Genomic DNA, 14,871 nt, shown 5'->3' on the forward strand with positions numbered 1-14,871 from the left:
AACAAGGGACACCCACCAAGCACCGCCAATGGCCGCCCAGGGCAAGGGGAGCTTCTCAAGCTGGGAATGACCAGGCTGCATGCCGAGGTTCTAGGACCCCCACCCCGTCCTTCCCTGTTAACCAAAGGTCCCATTTACTGAGCGCCTGCTGTGTGCCAGACACTTTCAGAGCCAAGTACGTTAATAACCACAGGAGTTTATTATATGTAAGGCATCCTGCAGGCTCTTCCTGTGCACTGTGACATAATTCTCCCAACCTATCACGGTGACAATGACAGCGGCTCACACTGACTGAGTGCCTGCCAGGCCCCAGCACCATCCTAAGTGCTTTACGGGTTCTCCTCCCAATCGCCCCTGCAGACTTGGTGTTTGTTATTAGCATCATCCCCTTTGTTCAGAGAAGTCAAGCCTCTTGCCCAAGGCAACCCAGCAAGGAGAAGCCAAACTCAAGTGCAGGGGCCTGACTCCAAGAGGGAAAGTGTAGTTGGTGGTCGCTGAGGCTTCCCAGCCATGCTGGGCTGCCCCACTGGATGACGGGGAGCGGGTGGTCCTGAGGGAGGACCAGGCACAGGAGGGGGTACTGGAGCGTCACTCCCACCTTGGCTGCTGAAGCCGCGGGGTTTTGAGACTGAACTTGGAATCCACAGTGAATGATGGGGTGACAGAGTCCTGGTGCTGCTATTTATAACAGGCCAGGCCCCCTCCTCCCCCTCCCCCGGCCAGGAGCAACTCCTAATCACCCCTAATCCTCCTGCCCCCCTCCCCCGGGGTGGGGGGTGCCTCCGACAGAGGCATCTTGGGAGACCCTAACGAGAACCAGATGTGGTTGGGGGGAGGAGAGACCCTCGGTGCCAGGGGCCGGGCGGACGGGAGGATGGAGGAGGGAGGGGGGAGCCGCTGGGGCAGGGTGGGGGTGGGCCAATGGGTGGGAGAGAAGTATGAGGTTTGGGGGGTTGGTGGGCCTCCTGAGGACCACTGACCCCACACCTCCTCTTTCTCTGGGAGTCCTCGCCGCCTGTCCCAAAGGGTCCAGCCACCCAGGAGATGCCCCCCGCCTATCCCATGAACCACACTGGAGATCTCTAACCCAACGTTCCAGCAGGACAGGGTGGAGTGGCTCCTTGACTCCTGAGGCTGGGGCAGAGCCTCCAGGAACCCAGGAGAAAGGCATGGCCCCCTCCCCCACTGCTCCCCAAAGAACCCTGGAACATCCTGGAACACCGCTGAGCGGCAGGTACAGTCAGGAAGGAAGCTGAGAGTCTCATGCTGATCCTCAAGACCTCCCTGGGAGCTGGGGAGGCTGCCCAAGGTCCCACAGCCTGAAGGTGGCACCACCAGGTCACAAACCAGCATCCCCGCCCTCCCTCTCCCCAGACCCTTCAACTTCCCATTGCTCGGAATAACCAGAACCCTCGTCCGTCCAAGTCCTGGCACGGTCGACCCCCTGCCCGCCCCCGTGGCCGCTCCTGCCCCAGTGCCCCTCCCTGCAACTCTCCACAGTCCAGCCCCCGCCTCATTCCATCCTGAGACAAACACCCCCTTGCACATCAGGGCCTTTACACATGCTGTTCCCTCATGCTGTTCCCATTCCTCGTGACTCTATAGGTTTTGGCTTAAATGTAAGTTCCTCCGAGAGACCATGTCTGACTCCCCCATTCTCCTGAGCGGCCTCCCTTCTACTTTCTCATCAGGCTTTTTGCTCTCCTGCCCAGCACACACCTCGGGGGAAGAATCAGTCCTCTGCCCACCCACTGCCCGTAGCACACACTCACCGAGCGGTCACTCTGCCCAGCCATGCCACACACTTTATATGGCTCGTATTTAATTCCCATAACAAGCCTACGGGGTAGGTGGTTTTCTTGTTCCCTCTTTCACAGATGAGGAAGCTGCCGCTCAGAAAGGATAAACGCCTTTCCCATAGCTTAGAGGTGTGGCAGCTGGGCCGTGAGTCCTGCCCCGTTTTGTCTCTCAGCCGTGTAAGCATCTAAGCACACCGCAGGCACACGATGAATGTTCATGGGATGAATGAGCAAAGTGGCAAGCGGGCACTGGGACCAGGCCTGCCCGAGTCTGGGCACCTCCGCCCGGCCATGCTGTGGTCAGGGTTCAGGGCTAGACAGGGCCCCTCCAGGCACCGCCCCTGCCCTGCTGAGCTATGCACCCCAGCTGCTCCTCATTAATTAGGCCCTTTATTACCTGCTTTTAACAGGAGCCAGACACTGCTCCTTCCCAGGCAGGCGGGATCGGGGCTGTGGGAAGGAAGCCCCTCCCCTCCTGTCTCCTCCTCCCTTTAAGGCCACCCAGCTAGGTAGAAGAGGAACCGAGGCGACACAAGCCAGGTGCGGGATGAGGGCGGATGGGGGCCCAGGTGGTCCTCCACCCTGGACCCTTCCCTTCCTGCCCCCGCATGCTCATGCCCCCCCCCACCAGCTGTGGCCACTGGCTGAGTCTCGGCCATTGTCCCGGGGAACGGGGGAGGGTGGGGACCCGGCACAGTGGCAGGCTTGTGCCCTGCCCACACCCTCCCCCTCAACCGTCAATGAGGCACTTGTCAATTCATGCCCCAAACATGGCGGAAATCCCGTCGGCCACGTGGCTGTGGGCAGGGCAGGCCATGGCCTAAGGATGCCGGCCAGGCCTAGCTGATCTGAACCTGGGGCTAACAGGACACAGGTCTAACCCCCTGCTGTTGAGTGTCCACTCTAGGCATCTGAATCTGAGGGGCATCCTGCCTCCAGGCAATGGCTGGGCCAGGGTAGCAGTGATCAGGGGACTGCCCACCTTGGCATCCCCATAATGCCCTAAGGGACCCCTGGGGTCAAAGAGGCCTGGTTGCTAATGCGGGTCCCCCTTCATTGCTGCGCGACCCTCGGCAAGTGACCTGACCTCCCTGTGCCTCAGTTCCCTTCCCTCTCAAGTGAAGGAGATCCCTGCATCACGGGGTGGTCGTGAGTCATCAGTGAGATGGTGGGAAAGCTCCTCACTCCTAGAAGGCCATTCCTCACATTGCTCTGTTTCCATCTCTCTTGGGCTCCCATCTCCTCTCCTGCCCGAGCACAGCCTGTGCCATGCTGTTATTCTGGCACACGCATGGCACAGTCCAGCCTCCAGGACTTGGCTCTAGCCATCCCCTCTCCAGCGGGTAAGCCTTCTGTGACTGCCTGCCTACCCTGGCAGTCCCTCCTCGATCACCCCAGTCACAGAGGGCCCCCAGTGCTGTGGCTCATTTCCCCACATTGACTGAGCTGATCAACATGCACCAAACTAGTTCACACTGGGACAGGGCACAGAGGGCTCTCACCTCCCTTGGTTTGGACTTTCTATCTTTATTAATTGATTAATATGACAACTACTTCAGGCTTCAAATTGTGACCAGAGCCGTCTCACTCAAAATGCCTTCAGGCCAAATGCTCGATTCTGCAAGCTACGCTTTGCATCTCTGCATCAAATCCCCAATCACCTTGGGGCTGAGTGACAAGGATGTAGCTCTGGAGTCATTGCCATCAGGTCCTTAAATCTGATCCACAGTTGTCTTTGTTCCCTCTCAACTTCTTGCCAAAAATGCGGTAGAGCCCTGCCTCCTGCCTGCAGAGACCCAGATCCTCCAGGGGACCTGAAATCTTTAGCCACCCCTGAGCTATAGCTATGTCCTCCCCTAGTCCCCACACAGCTGCCACCCTGTCCTCAGGTCCACACAAGGCTGAACTCACAGCCCGAAGATGCTCCGGAGCCAGGTCCAACAGACCTGGCCCAGCAGTTGTGGCCTCTTCTTAGGGAACCCACATTGGTCCCTAGGGATCTCCACTTTGCTCTGGGGGCCCCCAGCCCTCTCCCACAGGGACTAGGCCAGGCAAGCTGGGGAAGGCCCCTCCCCACAGAGGCAGAGTAGAGACCCTGCAGCTTGGGGTGGGAGCAGGTCTCTATCAGGGTTACCCATGCCCACCTGTGTTCACACACCAGCATGCCCAACAGGCATGTGCACACACAAGGGCACACTCCCAGGCATGTATCCACTGGCACGCACATGATCGTGTACATCCGAACATACAAATATAGAGAGGCACACCCCCCGCACACTGACACACACATGTGCACATACCGGCATGCTCCAAGTGTGCCCATTCATTCATTCACACAATGATTTACTGAGCATCTACTGTGTATCAGGCACAATTCTAGGCTCTGGAGATAAAGCAGTAAACAGACAAAACCTACTACCTACATGGAGCTGACACTCTGGAAGCAGAGTCCGATGACAAGCCAGGTGGGCAAAATCCACAGCATTTCAGAAGGTGACAAATGCTACGGAGACAATAAAGCAGGGAGAGGGGCTGGGGTGCTAGGAGGGTGGGGAAGAGTTGCAATTCTAAACAGGATAGCAGGGAGGGCTTTACTGAGCAAAGATACGAAGGAGGTGAGCCACATGGACATCTGGGAAGCGCATTCCAGGCAGTGGGGAGGCACTGCAAAGGCCCTGAGGCATGTTCACATCTCAGCACACCTCACAGACTTCTACATTTGTGGCTACCAATGCTCACTGACCCAATGGCAGGCCCAGGCCAACACACCTCCCCATCAGCTCTAGGTGGAGCCAGTCCAGCTGAGCAAACTCAGTGTCACAGACCCCAAACTCCACCACCAAAGGCAGCCCCCTCCAAGTTAGCAAAGCAGGGGATGGGGACTGCCCCCCATCCCCCGCCAAGGCCACAGACCCCAGGAGGGAGAACCATGGGGGAAAAAGATAGCACAGGGGACTGAGATGATGAAGAGGGGAGTGAGGGAGGGTCCCAAACCCTTCAGAGAGACAGAGGCTGCGGTTGTGCATTGCGGGGCTGGAGGGATCTAGGTCAGATGGTGGGAAAACTTTCGCACTGATGCAGCCTGGAGTCAGGGGGAGGCCAGGAAGCCCTGAAGCCCCCTGTGCATAGTCCAGGCCAGTGGCGGCTCAGGACCCAACTTCCCTCCCTCCCACTCCAGGCGTTGGGGGGTCTCACTGCTTATGTCACACAACCTAGATCATCTGAGTGAGGGCTCTGAGGCCCAGAGAGGTCAAGGGGCTGGACGGCAGTCACCCAGCACAGCCATCACTGGTGGGTCAGGACCCTCAGCACGCAAGGAGGAGAGGCTTCCTCCCGCCCCACTCCAAGCTAGCACCCAACTGTGACGGGTCAGGGGACCCGGGATCCCAGCCCAGCTCTGCCGTGGCCGCCCTGAATGAGCCTGACCCATCGCCTTCCCCTCCTGCCTCAGCAGCCCCCTCTCGGAAGTGAGGGGGCACCACCCACACTTCCACGGAGGCCCAGGACTCCTGGGAGACACCACATGCGAAAACCTCCGGCCTGGGTGTGGCAGGCAAAGACAAAGGACAGTCAAGACCCTTCCCCCTGCCACCTGCCCAAGGGCCAGAGTTCCAAGTTCCGAATCTCTGGGGTAGAGGGCGGGGCAGGCCCAGCTGGAGCAGGCATCAGGACCAGGCAGGGCCAGACCTGTCACGGAGCAGAGCTCCGGAGTACAGAGTGTGCTCATCCCTGGAATAAGTAGCCCAGAGAGGGTGAGGGGCTTTCCCAAGGCACACAGCGCCAGCCACAGGCCCCAGCCCAAGTTTGGGGGCACTGACCTACCCATGGACCAATAAATCCTCCAAGTGGGGAGCATAATACCTGTTGTAAGCCTCCCAGGGGAGAATAATCACAATCCAGGCTGACATTCATGGAGTGGAACCGTGCCAGGCACTGCATGAGGCCCTGCTCAAGCCCCTTTTACCTAACCCCCATGGAAACCCTGAGAGGCAGGTACTCCTACTGCAGCTGTATTCCCATTCTACAGATGGGAAAATGGAGGCACAAAGAGGTGCAGTGATAGGCCCAGGAGAAGGACCGTGGGTAAGCGGCAGAGCTAGGGACCGACCTTCAGCCTACCCCAGGGAGTGCACGTGACCAACACAGACCCGAGGGGCTGCCCAACACGGTGGCAGCAGGGGCTGGAGACGGAGGTGAGAGGGGAGGCCCCCCATACACACACTCAGGCTGTGAGGAAAAATGAGGCCCAGAGGAGGGGGCCGTGAGGAGGAAGAAGGTGGGAAAAAAGGGCAGGCAGCCTAGGTGGGGCGGGGCCATCCCTGGTTAATAATTTAGTTAATGATTTCTTCTCCCTGTCCTTATCGAGTGGGCAAAGTCCAAGGGCAGCAGCCAATCAGCAGCCCTGCCGGGCTGTTACCCAGCAGCCTCTGCTACCAGGGCCCCCCGCAGTCCTGTAGGCCCTTGGGAGTCAGGGAGCCGGGGCCAGGCCCCCAGGAGGAGGCCGCTCTGCCCAGAGCAGCCTGTCTTTCCCCCAGACACCCTGCTTGGCTCTGCCTAAGACCCCCAGGGGTACTCTGCCCAGGCCCCCAGACTCAGGAGAGGCCCTGAGGCCAGCACGTCGGAAGCGGCCGGCTCCGGTGGCTCCGCTCCCCTGTACCGAGCCAGGCCCTCACAGAGAGTCAGCTTCCTGGGGTGCGCCCCCCACCCCGCCTCTGTTCACACAGTCATTGTTGCTTCCATTCCTTGGGAACATTTCCTGCCCCCCTCCCACCCCGTGTGGCCCTGCGCTGTGTGTTGGGGACAGGGCGATGAGTCAGACCCCTGGCTACCACTTCCCCTCCAGCTGGAGTCAGGACCTTAGGAGGTGGGGCTGGGACAGGAGTCTTCCGGGGAGGCTCTGGGTGGACCCAAGAGGCACTCCATCTCATCTCCTTGAGAATCAGGGGTCTGGCGGTCTCCCCCATCCACCTACTCCCTGGTCGCACTGCAGACAGACAGGTGGACACAAGGCACAGTGCCATCCCATCATACACCGCGCCTCAGCCCCAGATTCCTGTCCAGGGTGGGCGTCCTCTCCCACAAGCGGTCAGGTGGTCTCCTCCTGGGGCCTCCTCCTGCCCTCTGGAGGCAGAGATGCTGGTCCCCATAGGAAGGCCACCCTCCCTCCCCCAAAGCCCTGGAGGCAGAGGGGTGTTCTGAGGCCTGGGTGTCGGCCCTGGCTCACGCTGGCTAACTCCCTTCTCTCAGAGCCGCGGTCTTAGGCCCTGGGAAAGGGGGCCAACGCCACCGCTCCCCTCCCACATCCCAGAGCTGGGGAAGGGTGGCTTTCAAACCAGGATCTGGAGTCTGGGGTCTGTGAGGAGCCCATCCGCCCCGTGTCCAGTGTATATGTCCTATTCGGAGGCCAGGAGTTTGTCTTTGCTTGGTGGCTAAAAAGAATCACATTGGAAGTCCCTGCTCTGGTCCAGCGCACCTGCCTACCCAAGGAGGGGATGTGAGGCCAGAGAAATAAAGTCACCAGGCCAAGGCACCCATCAGGTATGGAAGGAGTGAAAACCCGGCTCCCACCTCCAGCCCTGGAGGGGCTCTAGAGGCCAAGGGAGGTACCCCAACCTCTCGGTGGCCCTTCCAGCCCAGCTCCCCTCAGCGGCTTCCTCCACATCCACCGGCTTACCGAGTGCTGATCACTGCTCACTCGTGCCCCGTGTGCCCCCGGAGCCAGGGGCCAGCACCCTCCCCCTTCTAAAACATCCCTCTTCCCCAGGGCTGGAGGACAAGGCTCAGCTGCGGGCATCATCAGGACCTGCTCTGCCACCCACTCCTGTCTTGCAGGTGAGGAAAAGGGGCCCAGCGAGGGCAAGAGCTCTGCACAGGGTCACGCAGCTCTCAGTGGCCAAGTCTGCACCAGAACCTCTCAAGTCCTATAGGGATCCTCTGATGCTGCCTTGCCCTGTCCCTGACGGGCTCTGAGAGTTCAAGGCCCCAGCCGGTCAAGGTGATGAGGGGAACACCTGCCACTGTGCCCCGGTTACCTGCTGGGAGCCAGTGCATCCTGCCCGGAGGGTCCCCTCTCTGCAGGCCCTGTGCCCGCCGATCTGGGCGGCCGCAGCCTCCCTCTAGGGGATTAGCAGGGCAGTCACGGGGGCCCGGCGGTACCAGCCTCGAGGGGGCCGCCCTGTCCCAGCCTCCCACCTGAGGCCCAAAGCGCCTTAGCTTCCAGCCCACCAGCCTGAGGCAGGGTACAGCCAGGCCCACCACACAGGACCAGGCAGGACCCAGGGCGTATGCTTGGTGTGCCTGGAGAGTGGGCCACGTCACACGAGGGACCTGGGCACGCCCTGCCCCCTTCAGCCAAGCCCTTTCCCACCTCCAAGTCCAGAGCTGAAAGCACAGACCCTGCCCGCCATACCCACTGTCCTGGGGAGTGACCAAGGCCAAGCGGGACCCAGGATGAGCGCTCAGGTGTCCCCAGCCCCAAGTGCGAAGCACCCTCCTCCTGGGAAATACATCCACGTGCGCAAAAGCACCGCTGCACTTCCACACTTCCACTCGTGAGCACACTCAGCAGCGCCCCCGCCCAGGGGCGCCCCAAGAACCCCACTACGTCCCCCACATGCCGCTGCCCACCGGATTCCCGGCCAGGCCTTCCCCACCAAGTGGCCCCCGGAGACCCCAGCCCTCAGCGCCCGCCCCACCTTCCCCCCATCTCAGGCTCTGGGAGCACTTCTCCAGCCCCTGGCTCCCTCCACAGACATTCTTGAGTCTGCTCTTATCTCTCTGGAGGGAGCAGCGCAGCCTCCCCGCCAGGCCAGCCAGGCCGGCCGCATGGCTGAGCCGTGGCGTCAGGCCCCACCCCCACCCCACCCCACCCCCCGCCCACGGCCAGGAGGGAAAGTTTGGCTCAGGAGACAGGGAGCCTGGGCCAGCCAGGCCCACCCCTCTGCCCAGGCCCAGGGTCCTGGGGGAAGGGGGCACAGGGATTTCTGCAGGAAGCAAGGGGGCCTGGTCCGTGAGTCATCTGGGATGTCCGGCGGGCTCCGGGCACCCCCAAAATAGTGGCTCCCAAGCAAGGACTAGTGTCCCCTTCCTACCTCCCCAGAGCCCCCAGCCCCCATAAGGCCCCTCAAGGCTCTTAAAGGAGGAAAAGGATCTGGGGAGAACAAGAGCCCCTGGGGCTGACGGGGAAACGCCTAGGACCCTCAAATGGCCCAACTACCTGAGGATCAACCACTTCATCTAGTCCAAACCTGATTTCTTGGATTCTGGGGGTGTCCAGAATCCTGGAGTGGGGAGGCCGGAGGCTTGGGGATGCCCTTACCTGGGCTGTTCGGCAAGCAGAGTGCACAAAGGCTCCCCCCCACATACACACACCCGCAGTCACAGACAGGGAGAAGCTAAGTCAAAGAAAGGCCTTCCTTGCTCCCTCATGGGACTCCAAAGGGCTCTGGGCGCTGGGCTTGAAACGTGGGCCCTAATTCCCCGCCCTGTGGCCCAACAGCTGTAGCACAATGTGCCCCGTGGGCCACCGCGCCTCGCCATGCGCAGGTTCACACTAATGGAAGGTTCTGGATCATTGAGTTTTGGGTTCTGAAGTCACTGAGGTGCTGGAGATGGACTTAGGGACTAGGGGGAGGGTGGGGGCAGAGGCTGGGCTCCCGAGGTTGGTGGAGAGGGACACAAGAGCACCCGGAGGGTCTGAGAAGCTGGGAGAGTCAGCCTGCACCTCTGCACCCCCTCCCACACTCTGTCTCATCCCTCCTGAACCCAGAACCCAAGAGGGGGACAGCCTCAAGGGGCAGAGATTACTCAGGAAAGGGGAGTGGGTGAGATGTAGGAGCAGACCCCCAAAACCACTGGCCAGGAGAGGGGAGAGGGTAGAAGAAAATATTGTAGGGTGTGTGTAGATCCCAGCCCTGGGGAGGGTCCTCTCAGGGTCAAGGTGAGGGGATGAGGTCACTCCTGGGATGGGGGCACAGCCAGAGGAGGCATAGCTCCAGGGACAGGTGCGAGCGAAACAGCCCCAAGGAACCACACAGAGCTGGCAGGATGCAGTTCACAGCTTTGGGAGGGTCTCGGAGTGCGGAGGTGGCTAATGGGGGGATGCCAACTTCAAGAAGGTTCCAGAACCAACGAGAGTATTCCAGGGTGGGAGGTGGGGAAATCCAGCCCACAGAGGAATGCTGGGGAGGGGTTCCCAGCCCTAAGTAGGGGAGAGATAGCCGCTTCAAGGGGAAGTTCAGCCGTGGGGGGGAGCAGCCTTGTGGAAGGTGGGTGACAGTCTTGAAGGGGGTCCCTGTCTCAGGGAAGCACTGGTGGGGAGGCGCTGGGGGCAGGAGTCAGGCTGGGAGTAGGGTGCCAACCTGAAAGGCACATAGGGTGCCTGAGTCTCTAGGCGGGGGTCCCAGTCTCTGGGAGGCATGCTGGGGGCCCCAGCCTGGATGGGGTCCCAGGGAAGCACAGTAGAGGGTCCCGGCGTCGGGAAGTGCGCTGGGGGTGGGAGGTGTCAGAATTTAGTGGGGACTGCAGGTCCTGGAAGGCATGAAGGAGGACCGAGCAGGGAAGGGGATGCAGCTCCAAGGAAGTTGTGTGTTGGGGGACGGGGAGTGGGGAGCCCAACTTCAGCGGAGACAGAGGAGGGCCCCAGCCCAGAGGAGGTGTTCTGGGCGGGGGGTGGGGGGGTCCCAGCTTGATGAAAGCACAGTCGGGGGTCCCAGTCCCCGGGGAGATCGGCTGCGGGTTCCCAGCGCGAGAGGGTCGCCGCCCCCGCCGGCCCGCGGTCCCTCACCTTCGAAGAAGCGCTGCAGCGCCTCCGTCTCGTCCACCACCTCCATGTCCGGCCTGCCCCGCGTACACTCCACCCCGGCCCCGCTACAGCCCGGCCCGGGGGCGCGGCATCGCCGGCGCGGCCCGCGCGACAGTCCCGGCTCGGCTCCGGCTGCGGTCCCGCCCGGACCGCCGCAGCGCTCGCCCCCCGCGCGGCACTGGCCCGGCCCCTGCCCGCCCCACGCGCCCCGCCCGCCCACCGCGCGCAGCGCCCCCTGCCGGCCCGCCCCATTCCCGCGCCGCAGCCCCGCGGCGGGCAGGACACGCGGGGCTCCTCCAGGGGGCGCTCGGCGCGGGGTCCTAACCAGCTTGGGGGTCGAGGGGCGGCCCAGCCTCTATGCCGGGAGGGCAGGGCCCCCGCAGTCCTCGGCATCCCCTTGGGCAGGGGAAGATAGCGGGCTTCTGAATCTTAGATTTTCAGAACCAAACCTCAGAGGCATCCCCCGTTTCCTCTCCTTTATCCACCCCCTTCTCAGCAATAATAATAATAACCTGCATTTCTCGAATATTTGTTATGTGCCAGGCCCACAGTGAGCTGCTCTACAGGGGTTATCTCACGTTGTCCTCTCAGGTACCCTACCAAGGAGAAACTATTATGTGCATTTTACAGATGAGGAAACTGAGGCTCAGTGAAGTTCAGTACCGTCTGAGGAAGTCTGTCCTGTGTAACCTTCCGTGACGATGGAAATGCTCTCTGCGTTGTCCAGCACGGTCGCCGCCGGCCACATGTGGCTACTGAGTACTTGAAATGTGGCTGCTGAGACTGAGAAACTGACTTCCCAATTTTAGTTAATTTTAATTAGTTCAAATTTAAATAGCTACGTGTGGCTGCGGTATTGAACAGCGCAGGTCGAAGGGTTTCCAAGTAATTAGCATCAAAGGCAGCATCAGTGCCAGATCCTGGCTGACTTGGGAAACTCCCCCCTCAATCATCCAAGAGGGTCCTGAGTGAATCCACCAGCCTTGTCCCTCTGCCTCCACCCCTGTGAGTGCCCCCTCATCTCTCTTCTGCCCAACTGCACAGCCTCTCTCCCCACCCAATCTCCTCTATCATCCTCCCAAATTACTCTCTTTAAAATGTAAATCAGATCATTTCACTTCTTTGCCAAAACCTGTGGTTTCCCTTTGCACTCAAAACAATATCTAGGTCCATCCATGTTGCTGCAAATGGCATTATATATGTATAACTGATTCACTTTGCTGTACAGCAGAAACTAACACAACATTGTAAACCAACTATACTTCAATAAACATTTAAAAACCAATACCTAAGCTCCCGCCCTGGTTTCCAAGGCCTTGTATGACCTGCCCCTGCCTGGACCGCTGACCTCAGCTCCTATTTTTCTCTCCATTGCTCACTAAGTCACAGCCACCGAAAGGCCTCCTTGCCATCGCTCACATATGCCAGACCCACACCTGCCACAGGGCCTTGATTTTTTTTTTTTTTTTTTTTTGTCCACACAGCACGCAGGATCTTATTTCCCTGACTAGGGATCGAACCCGTGCCCCCTGCAGTAGAAGCGCGGAGTCCTAATCACTGGACCACCAGGGACTTCCCTGCCGCAGGGCCTTGGAACATGCTGTTCCGTCTGTCTGCAATGTTGATCCCACAGGCCTGGTTCCCTTGTAGTAGTCAGGTCTCAGTTCACTCATCGCCTCACTGACCACCCCATTGAAAGCAATTCCCCCTACCTAGGCCTTTCTTTCTCCCCACATAAAAGAGTTGTATCTACTCTTTGTTATTATCCTTCTCCTCGCTCGAGAATGGAAGCTCTATGAGGGTAAGGGATTTTTCTGGCTTGGTGATTGCTCTAGCTTCAGCACCAAGAACACTACCTGGCACACAGTAGGTGCTCAATAAATATGTGATGAATGAATGGATGGTGGCAGCTTCACACTGCAGAATCCTAGACCTCTGAAACCTTGGAAGCAGAGAATTCTGGAATCCCGGACCCAGCGAATCATCTCACTACAGAGTGGCTCAGCTCACAGCCTCCCTGGGTCCTCAGACACAGCAGGTTAGAGCTGGAAAAACCCATCCCACCCCAGAACTGTTTGACAGAAGCCAAAACTGAAACTGAGGCCCTTGGGGGGTGGGAGGACTCACTGGCAGATCAAGATGCCAGCCTAGCCAGCCCAGAGCTCTCAACTCTGCCCACCAGTGGCCCCCCAGAGGAGAGTGGGGTACGAGTTGGGCTGCCTGGTAGGGGTGGGGGTGAGAGCCTGCAAAGCGGCTTCCTCCCAGGCCACCCTCCCCCTCCCCAGCGGCCAGCCACAGGGGAGGGACAGCCAGGGCCTGAGCCCCAGATGTGGCCCAGTCAGCAGGCTTGCGGTGGCCCGCTGAGGAGGGTCAATGCCACGACAGTTCTGGGGCTGGGGGAGGGGACGCCCAGGCCGGCGGGCGCCTCACAATGAGGTTTTGTCCCCCGGGGGCCGCTCTCCGAGCTGTTGCTCTTAGATATATAGAATGGGATTTTGCTGGAGGCCCCAGCTGTGTGTGGTGATCAGTGCTGCCCCGCAGGGGCCGGGCCAAGCGGGGGGGGGGAGAGGGCCACACTGAGACGCCTATTCTTTTCCAGCTGATACACCCCAGAGGTTTTTCCCCCTCTGCAGCCTCCCTTAAGACAATTGTTATTCTCTGCTCTGCCCCCTCCCACACCCGGGTCAGGCCTGCCTGTGGACACAGTAGACACCGCCTACGCCGTGTGATACTTAAAAATGAATTTATTTTAGCAGTTGCCCAGGACTGGCTGGAAAACCGGCTTCTTTATAAGCCTCCCCCACGAGCAGGTCTTTCTGCCACATCCCACAGGGTACCAAAAAGTCCACCATCAGAGGGCCATCCCAATGAGCTCTGCGTTGCCCTTGCCATGGGTGGGTGGGCTATGCATATTTTGGTCCCAACACCCAACTTCGCAGGCTGCATTACTATGTCTCTGGGTCAGCCTTGAAGTTGTGCGGGGTGGGATGCAGCCTCCTGTTAATCCCGTGGGAGCTGGCCTTGCTCGGAGGTTCTAGCCCTGCCGTCTCCCGACTCCACTGGGCCACTGAGCAAAGGAGCAACGGTCCCTAGGGATCTTCATCTCTGGGCTGGGGGAGAACGGTGGCTGAAAGGTCCCAGACTCCAGGGCTCAGCTAAGAGTCGAGGCTGCCACCCCCAAATCCATAATGAAGGAGGTGGAGACTGGCGAGGGAGCCCCAGGGAGCCTTGCACAATCAGGACCTTGAGGGGCTCATCCATGGAGAGGGGTCCCCATTGGTACCCCCTCCCCACCAAGCCACATGAGTGAGGGACCGAGATTTCAGTCGTGGCCCGGCAGACGTGGCTGTCCCAGCCATTCTCCAAGCCCTGTCCTCTGGTCCTTGGAGGCCTCATCTCTAAATCAGCCCATTATTGCCACCTCACGGTGTAGGTAAAGTACCAGGGAAGTGATTGATAAATGGTGTTTTCTCTGATTCCGGGTCAGTTTCCAGTGCCCAGTGCTGGCCTTTGAGTGCCAGTAGGGCCAGGAGGAGCTGGCAGCTCAGCAGGCAGCCCTGGGGAAAGGGGGGCAGGGACTTGAGGGTTAATGAGTAACGGGCTGGAGGCCAGCCCAGGAGAGGGTGGGGTTCTGTGGACAGAACCCTCCCTAGCGCAGCACTCCAGGCCTCCCGTGGGCCCACGCAGCCCTGGCATCCGCCCATTTTGCAGAGGAAGAGAGGAGGGCCCAAAGGGTGGTGGGTGTGAACCCAGGGAGTCAGTGAGGCTGGGGACCCTGCAGGGTAGCCTCTCTCCCACCTCCCTCCCAGCGGAGACGGAAGGGGACATCCGAGGGTCTGGGAGGCAGAGCGCTGCTCCAGCCCTTCCTGGAATTGCTCCTCACGAGGGGCCCTTCCCATTCCTCGCTCTGGCTGTGTGACCTTAGGCAAGTCACAGAACCTCTCTGGTCCTCAGCTTCTTCTGCTTCTGCTCCACTAATCAGATAGGATGATATGCACACCAAATGAGACTACAGGGTGTGAAGAACCTCTGAAAACCATGAGGCGAGAGTGGAGGCCGGAGTCCTGGCCTGGAGGCCTGGATTCTGGTCCTAGATCTGTCCCCAGGCTTGAGTGACCTCGAGCAAGTTTCCACCCTCACGTAGCCTCCGTTTCTTCCGTTAAGAGAGGCCTAGGTGAAGACAGAACTGTTCTATCATCCTCTCCAGCTCCCCACTCTGGACTCAGGGCTGGGAGGGTGGGCAGTGTGGGGAGGGAAGGTCAAGGTCCG

This window comes from Delphinapterus leucas, chromosome 7 (assembly GCF_059928025.1).
Source record: "Delphinapterus leucas isolate spDelLeu-1000000601 "Yukka" chromosome 7, BTC_Dleu_Yukka2, whole genome shotgun sequence".
NCBI classification, from domain to species: domain Eukaryota; kingdom Metazoa; phylum Chordata; class Mammalia; order Artiodactyla; family Monodontidae; genus Delphinapterus; species Delphinapterus leucas.